This window comes from Eufriesea mexicana, unplaced genomic scaffold (genome assembly GCF_001483705.2).
Source record: "Eufriesea mexicana isolate 0111107269 unplaced genomic scaffold, ASM148370v2 scaffold2964, whole genome shotgun sequence".
Lineage (NCBI taxonomy): Eukaryota > Metazoa > Arthropoda > Insecta > Hymenoptera > Apidae > Eufriesea > Eufriesea mexicana.
The window spans coordinates 77,089-97,090 of NW_016911017.1; the positions used below are offsets into that span (position 1 = coordinate 77,089).

Consider the following 20,002-nt stretch of genomic DNA (forward strand, 5'->3'; position numbering starts at 1 on the left):
AGAGGGATCATGTAGACTAGAAATTTATTCCAAAATCGGAAGTCGTATATGCCTACATCTACACGATCCCCAGTATTTATCACCAATCGAATAAGCTTCGTGCCACCCCACGTAATAAATTCTCAAAAATTCGAAGAAACTGAGGGTAAAACCCTAAGGCCCTGCAATTCGCAGGGGTTTAATTTTTAATTCAGGATTACGTCAAAAATATCCAGTACTTGGAAAATTCAGTCGTATCAAATTCCATCTTCTTTACCATTTATTCCAATATCAGTAGGAGGACCACGTAGTTTCGAAATTTATTCCAAAATCGGAAGTCGTGTATACCTACACGATCGTTGTTTATCACCAATCGAATAAGCTTCACCACCCTATTAAGTAAATTCTCAAAAATTCTAAGAAACTTGAGGAAAATGGCCTCGTGATTCGCAAGGGTTTAATTTTTAATTGGGGATTACATCAAAAACTCCCAGTACTTAGAAAATTCAATCACATCAAATTCCATCTTCTTTACCATTTCTTCCAATTTCAAAACGACCACGTAGTTCGCGATAACCGGGGGTCGGCGCGCAGCGGCCGCGAGGAGAGTCTTAATTAGCGTTTTCCGCGGACATCAGAAAGAAGCGGGAGCGGTGGTCGTGGAAGAAACGACCTCGTAAGTCCTGTATTGGTCACGGCGGGTCGGCGAAGGGTCTGCTTTGTTCACGGATCAATTAAACCGCGCGCGCCCGGTTCGGCTGTACCCCGGTTCGGTGGAATCGGTCGGCCGGAGGTCGCTGGCAGATGAGATTTCTCGGCGTGTCGCTGGAAATTCCGCTCGCGTCCCGCGTCTTGCATATACGCCCTGCGTCGCGGCGCGACCCTGCACGTACGACAGCCTCCTTTTTCACCGGGCCGTCGAAAAACCGACCGCTTCCATAAGCGAGCCGCGAAATAATGACGTACTTGCTCGGCCACGTTCGGCGGCAGGTTTCTAGCTTTTTAGGATCGGTATCGGTATGCGTCGTTGACGGGTGTCGGTTGGGTGGTTTCGGGTACGTTGCGATAGCGATAAGAGATATAGGTGTGATAGGCTCTAACTAGGGTGCAGTCTGATGTTTGTTCTAATCTGACTGACTGGGGATTAGAGATGCAGAGATAAGCGAAGTTTGAGAAAGATTGGACTTTTTATTTTCCTTTTTTGTTGGTTTTTTGATCCGGAGTTTATTATCGGTGATAAGGGAGTCGCGAGGTGGCTTTGGGGAGATTAGGCCAGCCGAGATTGTGTGGTTTCATTTTTAATTCGGGATCGTGGCTTTGCGTGAATGCTATTTGTATGAGAGGTATATGTATGTATACGAATAATTGGTATTTTGAGCAAATTTTATACAAATTTGGAATAATATTGGCGAAATTCGGGAGATTCGTTAATACTAGAATTAATTATGTCAAAAGTACTCAAAAGTATGTGAAAATAGCGTGAAAATTCGATCGCTTTAAATACAGTTCTCCTTCCATTTATTTCAATTTCGAAAGAGGGATCATGTAGACTAGAAATTTATTCCAAAATCGGAAGTCGTATATGCCTACATCTACACGATCCCCAGTATTTATCACCAATCGAATAAGCTTCGTGCCACCCCACGTAATAAATTCTCAAAAATTCGAAGAAACTGAGGGTAAAACCCTAAGGCCCTGCAATTCGCAGGGGTTTAATTTTTAATTCAGGATTATGTCAAAAATATCCAGTACTTGGAAAATTCAATCACATCAAATTCCATCTTCTTTACCATTTCTTCCAATTTCAGAACGACCACGTAGTTTCGAAATTTATTCCAAAATCGGAAGTCGTACATACCTACATCTACACGATCCCCAGTATTTATCACCAATCGAATAAGCTTCGCCACTTTATCCAGTAAATTCTCGAAAATTCGAAGAAACTCAGGGAAAATGGGCTCGCGATTCGCAGGATGACGATTAATTTCCAGAAATGGCGACCCCGGTAGCCGTTTATCGAGCGCGCAGGAACTCCTGACTCGACGATTTCCGCGTTTCCATCGTCACGTCCGGGCGTTCGAAAACGAGGGAATCAGAGCGGATTATAAAGCGCTTGCCGGCTGAATATAATATCGGGCCCGCATTGGTGGTTGACGCGTGATTAGAGGGAACCGCGGAGGATTCGTGGAAGCCATCCGGTTAGACGGGGAGCCATCGACAGGTCGCGGGACCGGGCACCCTTTCGCGGAATATGGAACAAACGCGCGCCTTGTGCGCTATGCCGTGCCGCGTTATCCGCTTCTAATAAAGCTCGCAATCCAGTTCGACGCGTTCAGACATCCCTTCATCAGCTTTTCATCATCGCTTCGCGTTTTCCAGCCGGCGATGAATGAGGCCGGCTTTCTAGCCGACAGAGACAGACAGGCGGATGCAGACGCGCGTGTTACCTGTAAATTCGCATTTACCTGAAAGCGTCGGCGCGAAATAATCGCGGAAAAGATCCGACGCGCGGTGTCTGCGACGGAAAATCGATAGGCGTATCTCCGCGGGTACGAGGGTAATAGAGGACCATCGGAGAGGGCGATTAAAAGTCGTGCACACGTAGGTAGATAAGTCTCGAGACGACGCCGATAAGCCTCGTTCTCGAGCAGTTCTCGGAGATAATTTCGGGTGAAGAAGGCTGTTTCGTCGCTGTGATTCAATGGGGAGCTTCGATGGGGAGGTTCCGTGATTTCTTGCCTCGATACACCGCCGATTGTATACTTCTATTTCGAATATCTTTTCCCACCAAGTTCTTCTCTCTTACTTTAGATTATCAATGTGGAAAATCGATCAATTTTCTGAATTTTTATGTCATACTTGGGGATCGAGAAATTTGTAGGATGGGAGGGTAAAAATGATCGAAAATCGCTAATGTAATGAAATATACGAAATGGTAAATAATAATTGACACTAAACATACCGAGGTTAAATAACTGGTGCGAGTGAAGAAGAAATAGAATTTAATAATTAAGAACATGGAATCTGAGAAATGGAAGATATTGATTTCGAATATTTTTTCCACGAAGTTCTTCTCTCTTACTTTAGATTATCAAAGTGGAAAATCGATAAATTTTCTGAATTTTTATGTCATACTTGAGGATCGAGAAATTTGAAGGATATTTTTATGTCATACTTGGGGATCGAGAAATTTGTAGGATGGGAGGGTAAAAATGATCGAAAATCGCTAATGTAATGAAATATACGAAATGGTAAATAATAATTGACACTAAACATACCGAGGTTAAATAACTGGTGCGAGTGAAGAAGAAATAGAATTTAATAATTAAGAACATGGAATCTGAGAAATGGAAGATATTGATTTCGAATATTTTTTCCACGAAGTTCTTCTCTCTTACTTTAGATTATCAAAGTGGAAAATCGATAAATTTTCTGAATTTTTATGTCATACTTGAGGATCGAGAAATTTGAAGGATGGGAGGGTAAAACTGATCGAAAATCGCTAATGTAATGAAATATACGAAATGGTAAATAATAATTGACACTAAACATACCGAGGTTAAATAACTGGTGCGAGTGAAGAAGAAATAGAATTTAATAATTAAGAACATGGAATCTGAGAAATGGAAGATATTGATTTCGAATATTTTTTCCCACAAAAGTTCTTCTCTCTTACTTTAGATTATCAATGTGGAAAATCGATAAATTTTCTGAATTTTTATGTCATATTTGAGGATCGAGAAATTTGTAGGATGGGAGGGTAAAAATGATCGAAAATCGCTAATGTAATGAAATATACGAAATGGTAAATAATAATTGACACTAAACATACCGAGGTTAAATAACTGGTGCGAGTGAAGAAGAAATAGAATTTAATAATTAAGAACATGGAATCTGAGAAATGGAAGATATTGATTTCGAATATTTTTTCCACAAAGTTCTTCTCTCTTACTTTAGATTATCAAAGTGGAAAATGAATAAACTTTCTGAATTTTTATTTCGTAATTTTTATGTCATATTTGGGAACGAAAAATTTGATGAATGGAGGGTAAAAATGATTGAAAATCACTAATATAGGTTGGGAATTATTAGGAATGAAATATATGAAATAATATACTAAATATACTGAGGTTAAATGAACTGGTCTGAGTAAAAAAGAAACAGAATTTAATTATTAAGAATATTAGTATTACATTAATAATTATTAAAAATGGAATCTGAAAAATCGAAGATATTGGAAAAATTATTGTACGCATATAAAAAGAAAAATCACGAAGAATGGTTAATATGATAACGTTAAATGTAACGCAAAATTTTTAATGAAAGTTTTAAAGTTGGTGCTTTATTAATATTAACATTAATATTTGGTAATAATTAAATATTAGTGAAATTTTAGCATAGTTTTAAAGCCAGTCATTTAGGCCATACTAGGTTTAGTATTAACTCGTGTCGATAGATAATTTTAAATAAATATTATATATTTGCTGCTAATTAAATGTTAGTGGAATTCTGACATCATTTTGTTAACCCTTCGTCTAGAAAAGCTACTAAAATCGGATTATAAATTATAAATCGGATTTTAAATTAATATTTATTCGATAATTCCATAAATCGCCATATGAAATTTCGCAGAAAATTCGAGAATATTTAGATTCGAAGACTTTTCGCTAATGGAAGTAGCTAATTGCAATTGCCATAACCACATTTTCTCTCAACAATATAGAACACGAAAATCGTGTATTTTAAAATTAATATCGACTATATTAATACCCCCTCTCTCTATCTCTTGTACAAAGGGTTAATAAAAGTAACAATATATATTACTCAATATTTGTACTTTATAAAATTTTTTGGATATCCTAAACGTAATTATAAGAGTGACAGATAACCTTGACACGAAACAAGGTTATTCACCTAAATTTCAAAAAGTTCTGTTCCGCATAACTGCTTCGATATTGGATTTAAATTTACTTTTTTATATGCGCTCATTTATTTCTCGATCATCGTGCCAGTCTCGTTTATCTTCGACTGACACGTTTTCCATAGAAAAGGGGTCATCCGTTCCTCGATACCTTTTGTGCTGCTTATAAAAAGAACATTAGAAAGTTGCATCGATAATCGGTGACCGTCATGGTATCACCGTGTTATAGATTCCATGAAAGCGTAACGCGAGTTTCACCCTTACCCCGAGTCTATATTCGATGTATTTCTTCGTGCAATTTTAAAAATTCTAATTTTCCCCAATTCCCATAATTTTATTTTATATTTCCCAAGAATCTATAATTCTGCAATATTTTTCAACAAAAATTCGCAGTTTAAATTAATTTAAAGCAATATAAACCGCTGTATTTTAATGGAAATTTCACACACGTTCTCGTATCGGTGTTCATAAACTGGTAGGGCCCCGAATTTTTCCGATAGGCTGGTGGTCGATAAGTTATCAAGAAAACTTGACGACTGAATAGGAAAAAGGGGGAGGAGATTAAAAAATAACCGTAAGAAAACACGAGAAGAACATGCCTAATCGCGTTGAAACCAGTGCTTATCTCTGGCGATTTTGTCGAATCTGATCAAACGCTACCTTGATCGTGTCAAATAGTAAACACGAGTTGAATAAACAGATAAGATAAACATCATATACTAGACACTCTTTTATCGACTTACAAACCGGTTACTATATTTTTTCCCTTGCCGTTTCCTATCTGCTTGTCCCTTTTTAACAACGCACCGTCAGACCTCTGTTTATATAAGATTTTTCTTCCTGTTTCTGCTCGTAGAACACGCTACCAACGTTTGTTCAACAGATTTTCAAACAAGCTGCCTATACAGTCTCTCTCAAAACAGGTAGCTACGCGTTCAATCCCTTCGACGTCTCTTCAAAACGCGATCCATTTTTCTTATATTTTACTCGCAGAAAAATCACCTCAATTGCCAATGATTACTTGAATATTACATTTCTGGAACCAAAGCTTCCGATATTATCGGTATATTGTGAATATTGGACTCGTGTATAGTCCTCATTTTATTTTTCCGTCGAGAAATCTACGCTAACTATAGCGCAAACTATATCACAGAATTTCTTTGGAAATTACTTTCATCGCAAACCTAAATTAAGAATGTCTGATGTCTGTCTATAAGTAAATTAGGTACCGATTTTTCAGATGCGAAGGTTTCCTCAGTCTAGGTTGTCACAAAGCGTTCAAATCTGTATCGCAAACTATACCACAGAATTTCTTTGGCATTACTTTCATTGCAAACTCAAATTAAGAACCCTGATATCTCTGCCTATGAGTAAATTAGGTACCGATTTTTCAGATTCGAAAATTTCCTCAGACCAGGTTGTCACGGAGCGTTCAAATCCCTTCAGGTTTCCTAAAAACGCGTCATCTTTGTTCCAATTTTCCATCGAAAAGGAAAAGACCAGTAAAGCCCCAAGTCCTCCTAAAAATTATATTCCAAAGTTCCTTTGAAAATTACTTTCACGCGTCACCTGGTATCCAGACATGTCAGGCTCAACTTGAAAATCCTTGACATCTGTCTATGAGTAAGTTAGATACTAATTTTCCAATTTCAAAGATTTTATTCCACTTCTCCACTGTATATACTGCATACTGTATCACAGAATTCCTTTAAAAATTATTTTTATCGCAAACCCAAAGTAAGAATCCCTGACGTCTGTCTATGAGTAAGATAGGTACTAATCTTCCAATTTCAAAGATTTTATTCCACTTCTCCACTGTATATACTGCAAACTATACCACAGAATTCCTTTGAAAATTACTTTCACGCGTCATCTGGTATCCAGACATGTCAGGCTCAAATTAAAAATCCTTGACGCCTGTCTATGAGTAAGTTAGATACTAATTTTCCAATTTCAAAGATTTTATTTCACTTCTCCACTGTATATACTGCATACTGTATCACAGAATTCCTTTAAAAATTATTTTTATCGCAAACCCAAACTAAGAATTCCTGACGTCTGTCTATGAGTAAGATAGGTACTAATCTCCCAATTTCAAAGATTTTATTCCACTTCTCCACTGTATATACTGCAAACTATACCACAGAATTCCTTTGAAAATTACTTTCACGCGTCATCTGGTATCCAGACATGTCAGGCTCAAATTAAAAATCCTTGACGCCTGTCTATGAGTAAGTTAGATACTAATTTTCCAATTTCAAAGATTTTATTTCACTTCTCCACTGTATATACTGCATACTGTATCACAGAATTCCTTTAAAAATTATTTTTATCGCAAACCCAAACTAAGAATTCCTGACGTCTGTCTATGAAGTAGTTAGGTACCTACATAACTTACTCTGCGACTAAGTTAGGATTTCCAAATCCGATTTCCAAACGAGTTACCGATCTTCCTCAGCTCAGCTTACCACTGAGCATTCAAATCCCTTTACTTTATTCAAGAACCATCTTTACTCCACTTTCCCACCGAAAAGGAAGAGAGACCACCAAAACCCCGAGTCATCGCAAACAGTACCGCAAGATTCCTTCGAAAATTGCTCTCGCACTTCGCAAGACCCGGTATCCGAACCTCGGAATCCTAGTGTCTAACATTCGTCTAGGAATAACTCAGATTTCCTATTCCATCGAGGTCCAACTCCATGGAAGGATTCGTCTCTAGACCTGCAGCGGACGCGAGCATTGTCTGGCCGTTCACAGCGGCGCGAATTTTATTTTGCGGTGGCGATGGCGCGCGCGCACGATGCACACGCGTGCACATCGGTCGTGCACGGTCACTGCTGCGTCTCTCCGTTCCTCTCTCTCTGGACATGGGGGCCGGTTGGAGCGGACGAGCGGGAAAGTTTATCGCGAAGCAACGAACGGTTGACAGCTCGGTGATGCATCGGTAGCGATTTGCATTGGCGTCGGCCGCGCGGAAACCAGCAGCCAGTGTGCCTCTCTCCTGATCCTGCTGGATACCTCGGGCCGCGCAAAAACGAGCCGTGAAGGTCGGGAATTAACCGCTTTACCGTTACCGGCCGCATAACTGGAGACACCTCTCGGCGAGTGGCCGAGAGCGGCTGAAAATTCTCGTTCCGGAGGAACGCGTGGATTCTTTCGTCGTTTCCAGCAGCGTTCCGTAGTGTGCCGTGCTGCTTGCCGGGGGAGACGGCTGCCTCGCGAGGTTAGGGAGCCCGTAATGGCGGAGTCGATGGCGTCTTATTAGCGCGTTGGCGCTGCCTGTACTCCGCCGGTGGTCACGTGGTGCCGTGAACTAGCAGTGTTTACGAGACCACGTGGGCCACGTGTGGCTGTTGCTACGGAAATAGCGAAAATACAGCGGCGTGCTGTCGTTCCTTGTCGTATAATTACGCGTTATATCGCGTTAACCTGGCAGTCGACGTGTTAAGACGCGTACAATATGGATATAGGGCTAGTTCGACCGGCGGGGGTATTCGTAGACAATGTGTGTAAACTATTCGCAGACAATGTCGGCATGTCTGTGCGCGTCTTTAGATAGATTGCACAGCGAATTGCTCTTTTCCTGCGGAACGAGGGTTAAAATCGGTAGCCACATCGCCTTATTATAGCGTCAGATGTGTATCTTTAGAGGAGCTAAAACAGCTGTTCTATCTACGTTCTCGTCTAGCCGTGGAATAAGATCGAAAAGAAATTTTAATTCGCTATAATTTCGCGTTACGGTGCACACGTTCGCGAGTAATAAATTAGAATTATACCGCTGCATCTCGGTGTTAATAGTATTCCAACGTCGGCAGTGTTAGTTTATAGATTTCTGTATTTTAAGTTCGCGAAAACGGGAGACTATTTTCAGCGAAATTTACGTAATTACGAATGCGATTATACACACGTTAAACGGTAAAACTGTAAACGTAACAACGCATAGGTGAATAACCTAGTACGTAACGTTCGACTTAACGCAACCAGCTCAGATCGTTTACCTCGAAAACGACATTTATTACGCAACAACCTGACACAACGTCGATTCCAGGTCATCGTAGAGTCGGAACGAGAAGGAACAATCGACTCAGGGTAGCCATACACGATTCAGCCAAACTCCTCGGCCATTCCGATCGATCCTCGCGGAACGATAGAACCCTTGGGATAACTCGGCCTAATTCCACACCTTCCTGGAACCCCTCGGATGAGCGGTTCCAGCCGAGGGAAGTTCTCCGCGGGATGGTTCCGTTGGCAAATAAATTCGCCATGATGGTCGCGAGGACGAATTTCGCGACGGTCGCGAATTCCAAGGATTCCGTTCGGTAACTTCTACAATTTGTCTCGCGAGCCGCGCTTCCTACGCGCTTCGGCAGTCGTTTACTCAACGGCGCCCTCTGTCCCGCTCTCTCGCTCAGTGGCGCGCAATTTATATCGACTGTCGCGCTCCCGAGATATCTCGACGTCGTGCTCTTGCACAGAGCCGGTCCTTGCATTGTTTCCACCGGTTCCACGGGCTATCGGTGGTCCGCGTCTGAATATTTCGCGACGTCACGCTCGTTCATCACGCCGAGGCCTGCTCTCGCTCTCGTGTTCATCCCGATCGACGAACGTTCTCCCGTCACGCGCTCGCCTCTCGTCGGGACATAATTAAGTGACAACGAGCCGTTTAAAGAGCTTGTAAACACGAAACACGGCGGCCAGGCTTATCCGTGCGCCACCCCCTCATTAAGGGAGCTGCTCCGTATCCTCGCCATAAATCGGACTTGCTTCCTAATTAAGGGCACATGTGGACGACGCCTCGTGGCCCCCGGTAGTTTCTGTCTTTGCCTCCTAAACTGGTTCCCTCGCGACCACAGGGGCCTCTGGTAGCTTCCTTTTCCGCCCCGTCGCGTCTACGTGACCCCAACTCGACATAGAGACAGAGAGAGAGATAGAGGGCGTTCGTGAAGCGTTGCGGAGGAACTAGGTATCCGTTTGGTGGACGAGAAGGAGAAAGAGATAACACGGAGTAGGTACGCGCTGTGTCCAGGTTAGCCTGGTACAGGCCAGAGAGCGGAGAGTGGCCATGGTTGGGTCTCGTTGGGCGATGCGCACCCCGGGTTCAAGGCCAGCCGTGGGTAGGAGACAGATCGTCGCGGATAAGAGCAGCAAGAGAGGTATAACGAGCGCACACCAGAGGTCCCGTCCGTCTTTCCTTCCTCTCCTTTCCTCTCCCTATCCTTCCGCCTCGCTTCGTCCTCCTCGCACCTTCTCCGTTTCGCCTCGCCTCGTTCGCTTCTGTGTCTTTTTCTCCCCTTTTTCCCCTGTTCCTCGTTTCCTCCCTTTTCCATCAGATGCGTCATCTTCGAGCACAAGCTCTCCTCTCGCAGCCCGGGGAGAGAGTGGGACGATGATTTACGGTCTCGAGCCTCTTTCCATCTCCTCTCTATCCGCGCGGCGAGGTCGAGAGAGCCAGGACCTTCCCTTCGCCGCCCTACCTGGCCGATCTTTCGAGCTGGTTTCGCCGGAGTATATACGAGCAGAGGACGACCGGTGCACGCCTGCCGCTTGTTCGCTCGCTCGCTCGCTCGTTCCACCGCTTGTGCTCGCCTGTCTGCTCGGTTGCTCGGTTGCTCGCCCGCTTGCTTGCTTGCCTGCTGGTTGTTCGTGAAAAGTAAACAGCCAGCCGTGGCAACGACTTGCCGGTGTTCCAGCGCGTCATCGTTGCGCCTCCCCTGGCCGCTGGCTAAGCGATAGAGATAGGAGAGTATAGAGAACCGTCGACCAGGTAAAACGGCCCGAAAGGAGGCTTTCTAGCGACCTGGCCAGGGACGCAACTCGTCCCTGGCTTTTCCCGGAATTCCATGCTCCGTTCTGCAAACCATTCGTGGTCCTTTGTCGATTTTCGGGTAGGGAGAAAAGGGTTGCATATTAGGTCCATGGATTTATGGGGGCTGGCAATGGTGGTCACTGGTTTTAAAATAGAATTTTCGAATGAAATTTTTGAATTTTTCTTCCGAGTTGAGAAGCGGTTCCTCTTTTCCGGGAAATGCGACGTGATAATTGGCTCTTAAGCCCTTCCACTGGAAGAATGTTACTGTACATCGACACGGTGTGGAACAGGTATACGTTGAACGACCTGACCAGAACGAATTTTCGACCCTCTGTTTACCTGCTCTGCATATTTTCGGTGGAAATATTGAAATATCATAGCGAGATATTAATTTTTTAGCCTTTTCACTCCTGCAGACGTTGTATGACGTGAGGCTACAATATGACTGCGGATGTGATACAACGTCCGTGGATTTCAAAGCTGTTAGAGCTGAGAAAATTCTTTCTGAACGCAATCCAACTGTTCTGACGTGTCCTGTCATCTCTTAGGATAAGAGAGAAATTTTTTTCAATACAATCCCTGCATTATTTTGCCCCCTGTCAAAAATATTGCGAGACTATGTATTTCACGCATGTGTGCACGTGGCGCGCGCTCCCTTGGCCCGTGATTTTTCGTTTGCTGCCAGGGTTTGCAAAAATGGCGCTCAGTGACAAATATTTGCTGTCTAGTACAGTATGTAAAATATTAAATTTATAATATATAATAATAAACAAAGAAATTTGCATAATGCTGCAGTTGGCCTGTATGCGCAGCCCTGAAAATCGTGTGTCGTGGGTGGTATTTTCTTAGTGTAAACAAATAAAATATTCAGCGACTTCTGAACTTCTGTATTCATCTTTATCATCTCGGGTAAGCTTATAATGCGCGATATTATATTTCGATTAAGTTTTTAGTGGATTTAAATAAAAATAAAATTTGTTAAATTAATACGGGACAGGTGTTTGCTACCCTCTTCGTAACTCAAGAGTGGAAAGATTAATTATTAAAAATCATGGTTAAATTAGAAAAATTAAGTATAGGTTTCTACGTCGATATCCATATATTTTTAGACTATCGATTTTCATAGGATTTCGCGAATTTGTCGTCCATTTTGAAAAGGCTGGAGGTGTGCGATCGCAACGATAGACGGAGATCACTGTCGCGATAGAACTCTCCTTTCTTAGGCTTTTGTTGGGATTCCAGCAGAGTGCCTCGAGCGAGCGATCTTCTCGTTCATAAAGCGATTCTCTGTTTGACTTCTTACTTTCGAGAACTCGGTGTCTTCCGGTGCAAGTTTGTCGGCGCTGGGACTCGTTTTCCCACCGATATTCGATGCTGCTCGGATGGAAAATGAACCGAGAGGTTCCTCCCTTCGGACTTTCTCTTTATGCAGATGTCCGAGGAGATTTCGACGTATTCATCTGTCGGGGATGATTTTGCAAATTCGCTGAGAGAGAGGATGACTATGGGATAGCGGGAAGAAAGGCTATGGGGATCTTAAAAAAATACACGAAAGTTGCATCGGAGCGATGAGTTGGCACACAGAACGATTTCACGCAGGAAAACTAATAAAAACGTCACTTCCTTCAACCCTGTGAAATAATAATCCTCCTTCAGCAGCCGCGTTTCAAATCGTTATTCGTTACTGTCCTCCATCTTGGATCCTAACCTCCAATTTCGACTCGCGAACGGACGCTATTTTCGATTAACTTTTATGGTGTATTATTTCAATTTTGAAAATTCGATAAATGCTTCTTTAACCTCTTCAACTACGGAGATACGTGTACGTTTAGATTAAAAAAATTTTTTAAATTATTGCAAGCATTACAGTTTGTAATAATTTTCAATTGCAGAAATATTTATCGTAGAATCCCTCAACAATAAAATGAAAAATCTCGTTGTATATCACATAATTGCTGCTTTGAAATCGTTGTAACCTTACCTTAAGAAAAATTCGCCTCTAAAGACTTCCATGTTTGACATGACGTTTCGTTCTACAAAAGGGACTCCGTAATGACGTCTGGAGTAGCGAAAGGGTTAACACTGCATCTACAAAAGATGTTAAAATGACTTATTTTACATCTATCTCCCTCGCAATTGCTGAGAACTCCAAGTTGCTTATGGCAATTATATATTAACCCTTCGCACTCTGTCGTTGTCGCTATGGCGACATTGTAAGATAGCCTGTAATTCTAGCTGCGGTACTAGAATTCTGCTGGATTTAACATCTAATTTTGTTAGATAAAATTCCTGATGCACAGGGTTACTATATATTTCCTGATAGAACTGATGAAAGTGAATGATGAAAATGAATGGTAAATATGATCCTATCAAAGCTAATAGGAAAGTTAAAATGACTCAGAGTTGCTGATATTACTATTATTATAGTCGTATTAAAAATTGCTCACAGTTGCTGATATTGGTATTATCATAGTCATATTAAAAATTGCTCAGAGTTGCTGATATTATTATTATATATTATTATAGTCGTATTAAAAATTGCTCCGAGTTGCTGATATTATAATTATCATAGTCATATTAAAAATTGCTCAGAGTTGCTGATATTATTTTAATTATTATCATAATCATATTAAAAATTATTCAGTTGTTGTTGTTGTTGTTGTCATCATCATCATCATCATCATCATCATCATCATCATCATCATCATCATCATTATTATTATTGTCATATTAAAAATTACTTAGAGTTGCTGATATTATTATTATTATTATTATAGTCATATTAAAAATTGCTCAATGCGCAAACAGTTAATATCGATTTTTATTCTTCGCTATACGTCACATTTAGATGCTCGTTACAGATCGGTAGTCGTAGTATTAAAGGGTTGATGAATGGTCGAAACGATTGCCGCGAGATTCCTATACGAATAATCGGGATCGATACACCGAGACCACCGTCTCCGTCATATTTTCGAAAATTCTGCAGCCGCAGGAATCTCCGTGGAAGAAGATGGGAACGGTTCTCCGTGCATTCCGGAACGACTGCTGCTCGACCGCAATTTCAGCGGTGCCCTCGCCGTGGAGAGAGATTCGCCGGCCGATTGGTCGGTGGTTGCGGCCCTGTCAGACACCAGCACGGCAAAACGGCGCTCGATAACGTCGATAGCGCACGAGTTACGAGCGTATACACATCGGGTCGTTTGGTGCATCCGCCCCGAAGGAAGGAGTCACGGCCCCGGTCGGTTGCCACGGCGCGGAGGAAGCGCGCCGAGCACCGGGCGGACACGCATCGGGCGTCGTTTCCGCGGGAGGAGCGACGGGTCCAATTAACGGGCCCCGCGAATCCATAATTCACCGCTAATTAATTAGCGTGCACGCGTGGTGCATCGTGAGAGATAGAGGCTGGGGTCAGGGGTTCGCTTCGAAAATAGCTCCTTCCAAGTTCCGATTCGAACGATTACCGGAGAATTTTTATCGCGGATCGGGCAAAATCGGATATTGGAATTGGATAGTAAACTCGCGGGGTACTTGAATTTTTAGGTAATCCAGTGTTTATTAGTTTTCAATGAACGCGCTATGGCCGTGCCCTACAGCACATACTGACGCTAAACTGACAGAAGGATACCTATCGATGACGTTATTTTTCTCTCGTTCAGTTAACCCTTTACACTCATTGATTTTTTGGCTAAAGAGGAGTAGAAATTCAAAGATTCTCTACTAAAAAACTGACGATACCTTTTTGAGTAGTAAATAAAGAATTGTAGAATTACAGGTAACCCTCCTATAACACGGTAGATAGGTTCACAGAAAATGCCGTGTTGTGTGAAACCGTGTTGAATGAGATCCAGAGCCAGGACAAAAAGGGGGGTTACGTTCCGAAAATTTACTAAAAACAAATTTTTTTTTAATTCTACACAAACAACTTAATTTTTATTAAAAATATAAATGTATGTACAACACAAAACAAAAAAAAGACAAAAATATTATTTTAATTTAATAAATTTCTTCGTCATGTAGTAGTACAGTGCTGTACAAAGGTTTTTGCAATTTCCTTATCGTGTTAGAGCGAAACCGTGTTATAGAATGCCGTGTTGTAGGAGGGTCCCCGCAATTTATGAATCGTGTTATAGTGAAACCGTGTTGTAGGAGGGCTACCTGTATTTGATATTAATACCTCGCACACTGTTACATTGCATTAAATTTGATATATTAATTAATATCGATCTTCCAAATTTTATGAAATGGTGACTGTAAGTCACCTCTCTAGTGCAAAGGGTTAATATTGATAAATTTGTTATTTCTTTAGGAAGCAATTTTTATTTAAGTTCACCTTACAGTGATTTCAAAGCAGTGGTTATGTGATATTCCCCGAGAATTTTTATTTTATTATTGAGTGATTCTATGGGGAATAGTTCTTCAACCCTTTGCGGTCGGCAGATTTTGCTCTAGATTTTTCCGTACAGGATTTAAAGTCAATATATAAATATTAAAACAGAATTTGTTGAAACTGATTCGTTGTCTTTAATACTACTTACAAATAATATAGATATACAAAATTTTTCATTTCTGTAATTTTCTGTAGTTCTCTGTATTTTTATTATTATTTCAATACAGGAAATTAGAGAAATTAAAAATTTGGTATATTTGCCTAATATAAGTGGTATTAAACAGAAATAAGTTTCAACAAATTCCGTGCATTTTAATATCCATATATTGACTTTGTACAGAAAAGTAACTGTGAAACGCTAAATTTGCTCTACTGAAATCTGCCAACTGCAAAGGATTCACTGATATTTTAATTTTCTTTTTATTTATAATAATCATAATTTTATGAAAATTAAATTTGTTGTATATATGTGTACCAGTATCCATGAAGAGATTAATACGATTCTCTTTGAACATACTAATACCGTGTTTTTCGAGTAATTTATTATTTATTTTATATTTACGTGTATATTTATTTTTAATATATATAAATATTTTATAGGAATAATTTCTTTACTAAGGTATGACCAGGTAGTGTTCTTCAGAATCGAAATACGACACGCAAACCTCACACACCAGCATCTAATGGATAGAGAAGAAGCTCTGCCAAACCACACTGACCACATTATTTTCCACTGAAGTAAATACTCGGGTCTCGTTGCGTTGTCCAACTATTCCTACACCTTTTTCTACACCCGGTGTTTCTTCGCCTGTATTTATCAAAGTCAGTGAAACGTGTGATGAGACACGTAACAGGGATTTCTTTGTCAGGGAACCTAGAAGATGGCAGTTGTCAATCTCTTGTACAAAAACTGACACAGGAACCCTAACCCGAACCGACAAAAACTCGTCCCTGCAGGAACGTAATTTAGAAAATAATAATTTTTCGAGTCCCTCGAAGTCAGCACTATGTGTCCTTCTATATGCAATGCAAATTATCATTTGCAATAGCTCGGGGATTTCTTTTCTTGAGAACTTAGAAGGTGACAGTTGTCAATTTATTACGTATATAAAAACTGACATAGGAACCCTACCTTGAATCGATAAAAATTCGTCCCTGATGGAACGTAATTTGGAAAATTGTGATTTTTCGAGTCCCTCGAAGTCAGCATTATGTGTCATTCTATATGCAATGCAAATTATCGTTTGCAATAGTTCGGAAATTTCTTTTCTAGAGAACCTAGAAGATGACAGTTGCCAATTTCTTATATAGAAACCAAATACAGGAACCCTAACTTAAACTGACAAAAATTCGTCCCTGCAGGAACGTAATTTTTCGAGTTCTTCGAAGTCAGCACTATGTGTTTCTCTATATCCAATGCAAATTTTCCTTTGTAATAGTTTGGGGATCTTTTTCCTAAAGAACCTAGAAGATGGCAGTTGTCAATCTCTTATATAGAAACCAATACAGGAACCCTAATCTGAATCAACAAAAATTCGTCCCTGCAGGAACGTAATTTGGAAAATTGTGATTTTTCAAGTCCCTCGAAGTCAGCACTATGTGACTCTCTATTGGCTCCGGGGATGCCAGCAGCAGTGGTCGGGGCACGTTATGTTCAGTTATGCTAGTTTATTAATAAATAAAAAATGATTAGATTTTCAATTTTTAATATTTTTTGGTGTTAATTTAACTTTTTTTAAAAATAATTCTGAAATAATAAGTAAAATTATTCTAAATTTTAAAAAATTTAGACCACTATTGCTGACATCCCCAGAGCCAAGCAGAGCATATTTCCAATACAAATTTTTCCTTGCAATAGTTTGGGGATCTTTTTCCTAAAGAACCTAGAAGATGGCAGCTGTCAATCTCTTATATAGAAACCAATACAGTAACCCTAATCTGAATCGACAAAAACTCATCCCTGCAGGAACGTAGTTTAAAGAATTGCGATTTTTCGAGTCCTTCGAAGTCAGCACTGCACTATGTGCCTCTCCATATTCAACCCAAATTCTTGCTTACAGAGGTACATCCATGTTCCTAATCCCTAAGTATTTCAATATCCTAACTGTACTCCGAAATTTGGGTTCCTCGTAACAGTTATTCGCGGTGAAAAAATTGTTCGTGACCATTTCGAGTAGCTGCCTAAACCCGTATTATAACAGTTCGCAAGGTCCTGTGTTGGGAGAGGAGGAATTGGATTGGCTGCAGCGCGCCGGGCTGAGGGAAAAAGGGATAGGCGTGACAGGCCTGGTGTAATCCTTTCCTGGCCGCGTTTACTCATGCCCAACGACGAGACGAGCGAGCTGTAAACTCGCCAGCTAGGACAAAAGCGGCTGCTAACCGCCTCTGTCCTCGTGGCACACCGCGCTGCCATTAACCCCTGGATTATTGTTCGCGGTGGAAATGCCAGTAGTTGCGCGCCTGCGAGCTCGGCCACTGACGCATTTCACGGGGTAGAATGTCACGGCGATAGAGCCGCGATTGCCGGAGAAAATGTTCCGAGGTTTGCGCTCTCGTGGTCGAGGATTTGAAAGGCATTCGCGGGAGCAGAGCAGAGGGTGATGGTGGCTGATGTACAGTAGATGACGCGTTGGATCATGCTCTTTCGCGTCAGGATTCAGTCGGGCTAGACAGGTTTCTGTTAATTCTCTTTGGCTATAGTTTGGGTTATCTGGGATCAACGATTCGCGGATTTTTTATTTTTCTCTATGGATTCTTTCGACTAGGAGTACTTGTTTCTGCGAAGTGTTACTCGTTATGGAGAATTGGCAAATAGAGGTGAAATGATGACAGTCGTTATTTGGATAATGTTTTTTCGCGTTTCACTTCAGTTAGGGTACACAAGTTTCTGGTAATTCTGTTTGGCAATGGTTTCGGCTACTTGGAACTAACGATTCGTGAATTTTGATTTCCTTTTTTGGCAGTGAGTGCTTTGGGCCAGAGTATCTATTTCCATGAAGTGTCATTTGATAGGGAGGATTGGGAAATAGAGGAGGAATGATGACAGTCGTTCCATTTGGATAATGCTCTTTCGCGTTCGACTTCAATTAGGGTACAGTGCTTTCTGTCAATTCTGTTTGGCAATGATTTGGGCTACTTGGAATTAACGATTCGCGGATTTTGATTTTCTGTTTTGGTAATACGTGCTTTGGACCAGGGTATCTATTTCCATGAAATGTCATTCGTTCCGGAGGATTGGGAAATAGAGGAGGAATGATGACATTCGTTTCATTTGGATAATGCTCTTTCGCGTTTGACTTCAGTTAGGGTACAGTGCTTTCTGACAATTCTCTTTGGAAGTAGTTTGGTTTACGCAGGACTATCGATTCACAGATTTTGATTTCCTTCCTTGACAATAGGTGCTTTCTGCCAGAATATACGTGTCCATGGAGGATTGGGAAATAGAGGTTTCTCTATATGAATAATGACAGCTGTACTATATGAATATTTCGCTTCATTTGATGTAGAAGATCGCAGGGACGTTATATGGAATATGCTGCCATATAGTGTTCTCCAATTTTAACCTAAATTTAAAAGATAATAAACAATTGATAATTATACTTCTATATTAAACCTTAATTAAGATTAATTCAACGATTTTTGATCAGTGAGTTATGAGGACTTTTTTAAAATTCAATACCTAACTGTTTAAGTAAAGAATGACCTTTCCCACAGAATTCTGATCAAATTTAAAAAATCCAGAAGAAGTGGATTTATAATTTTCATAAATACTATTATAACTAAAATAATACTAATTAATAATACTAAATACTAAAATATCTTGAAATGAAACATATATATATTCTACAGGATACAGAGTCAGACATAAATATAACTCTCTGTTAATTATCAACCCTTTGCACTCGAGAGGTGAGCCTCAATCACCGTTTAATCAAATTCCGAAGATCCGTGTTAATTAACGTATCAAATCTAAAATAACCTAAGCTTGCGTGAAATGTCAAAATAAAATAATTTTAAGCATTAATTTATATTCCATTTCTTATTTACCGTTTCAAATAAGATCCTCGACGTTACAGTAGAAAGCCTTCAAATTGCTAGTTTTCTTTGACGAAAATAATCACCGAGTGCAAAGGGTTAACAATAAATTTCCGCTACTCGCTTATGTTTTCCCACATATATAGTATATTTATTCTCCATCTTAACTCTTACTATATATTAAAAAAAAAAAAAACTCATCATTTATTGTTGCAAGTATAAGATCTCGAAGATCCGATAATTATTAACCTTTTGCACTCGAGAGGTGAGCCTCAATCACCGTTTAATCAAATTCCGAAGATCCGTGTTAATTAACGTATCAAATCTAAAATAACCTAAGCTTGCGTGGAATGTCAAAATAAAATAATTTTAAGCATTAATTTATACTCGATTTCTTATTTACCGTTCCAAATAAGATCCTCGACGTTACAGTAGAAAGCCTTCAAATTGCTAGTTTTCTTTGACGAAAATAATCACCGAGTGCAAAGGGTTAACAATAAATTTCCGCTACTCGCTTATGTTTTCCCACATATATAGTATATTTATTCTCCATCTTAACTCTTACTATATATTAAAAAAAAAAAAAAAAACTCATCATTTATCGTTGCAAGTATAAGATCTCGAAGATCCGAGACACAAATTACGCCATTGGCTCATGTTCTCCGATATCTATTTTTTCCCCTAACTCATCTGCATATATGTCTAATAACACTCGCAATTACCCTAACGAAGAGAGTGTTACACACGCTGGCATTCCACCTGTACTTAACATCAGCGCCGACTCCATCATCGTAAACTTTAATACGCCTACTTATCGCGGCAGATAAAGAACACCCAAAAATTCGCATATCATTACCCCGTTCCCCAACTT

The 20,002-nt window shown here is 40.4% G+C and overlaps 1 protein-coding gene across 2 annotated transcripts in view; it reads left to right on the top strand.

Moving 5' to 3' along the window:
- The window catches only part of fz2 (frizzled 2), a 106,753-nt gene that overhangs the window by 40,038 nt on the left and 46,713 nt on the right, over positions 1 to 20,002 (top strand). The window lies entirely within an intron of this gene.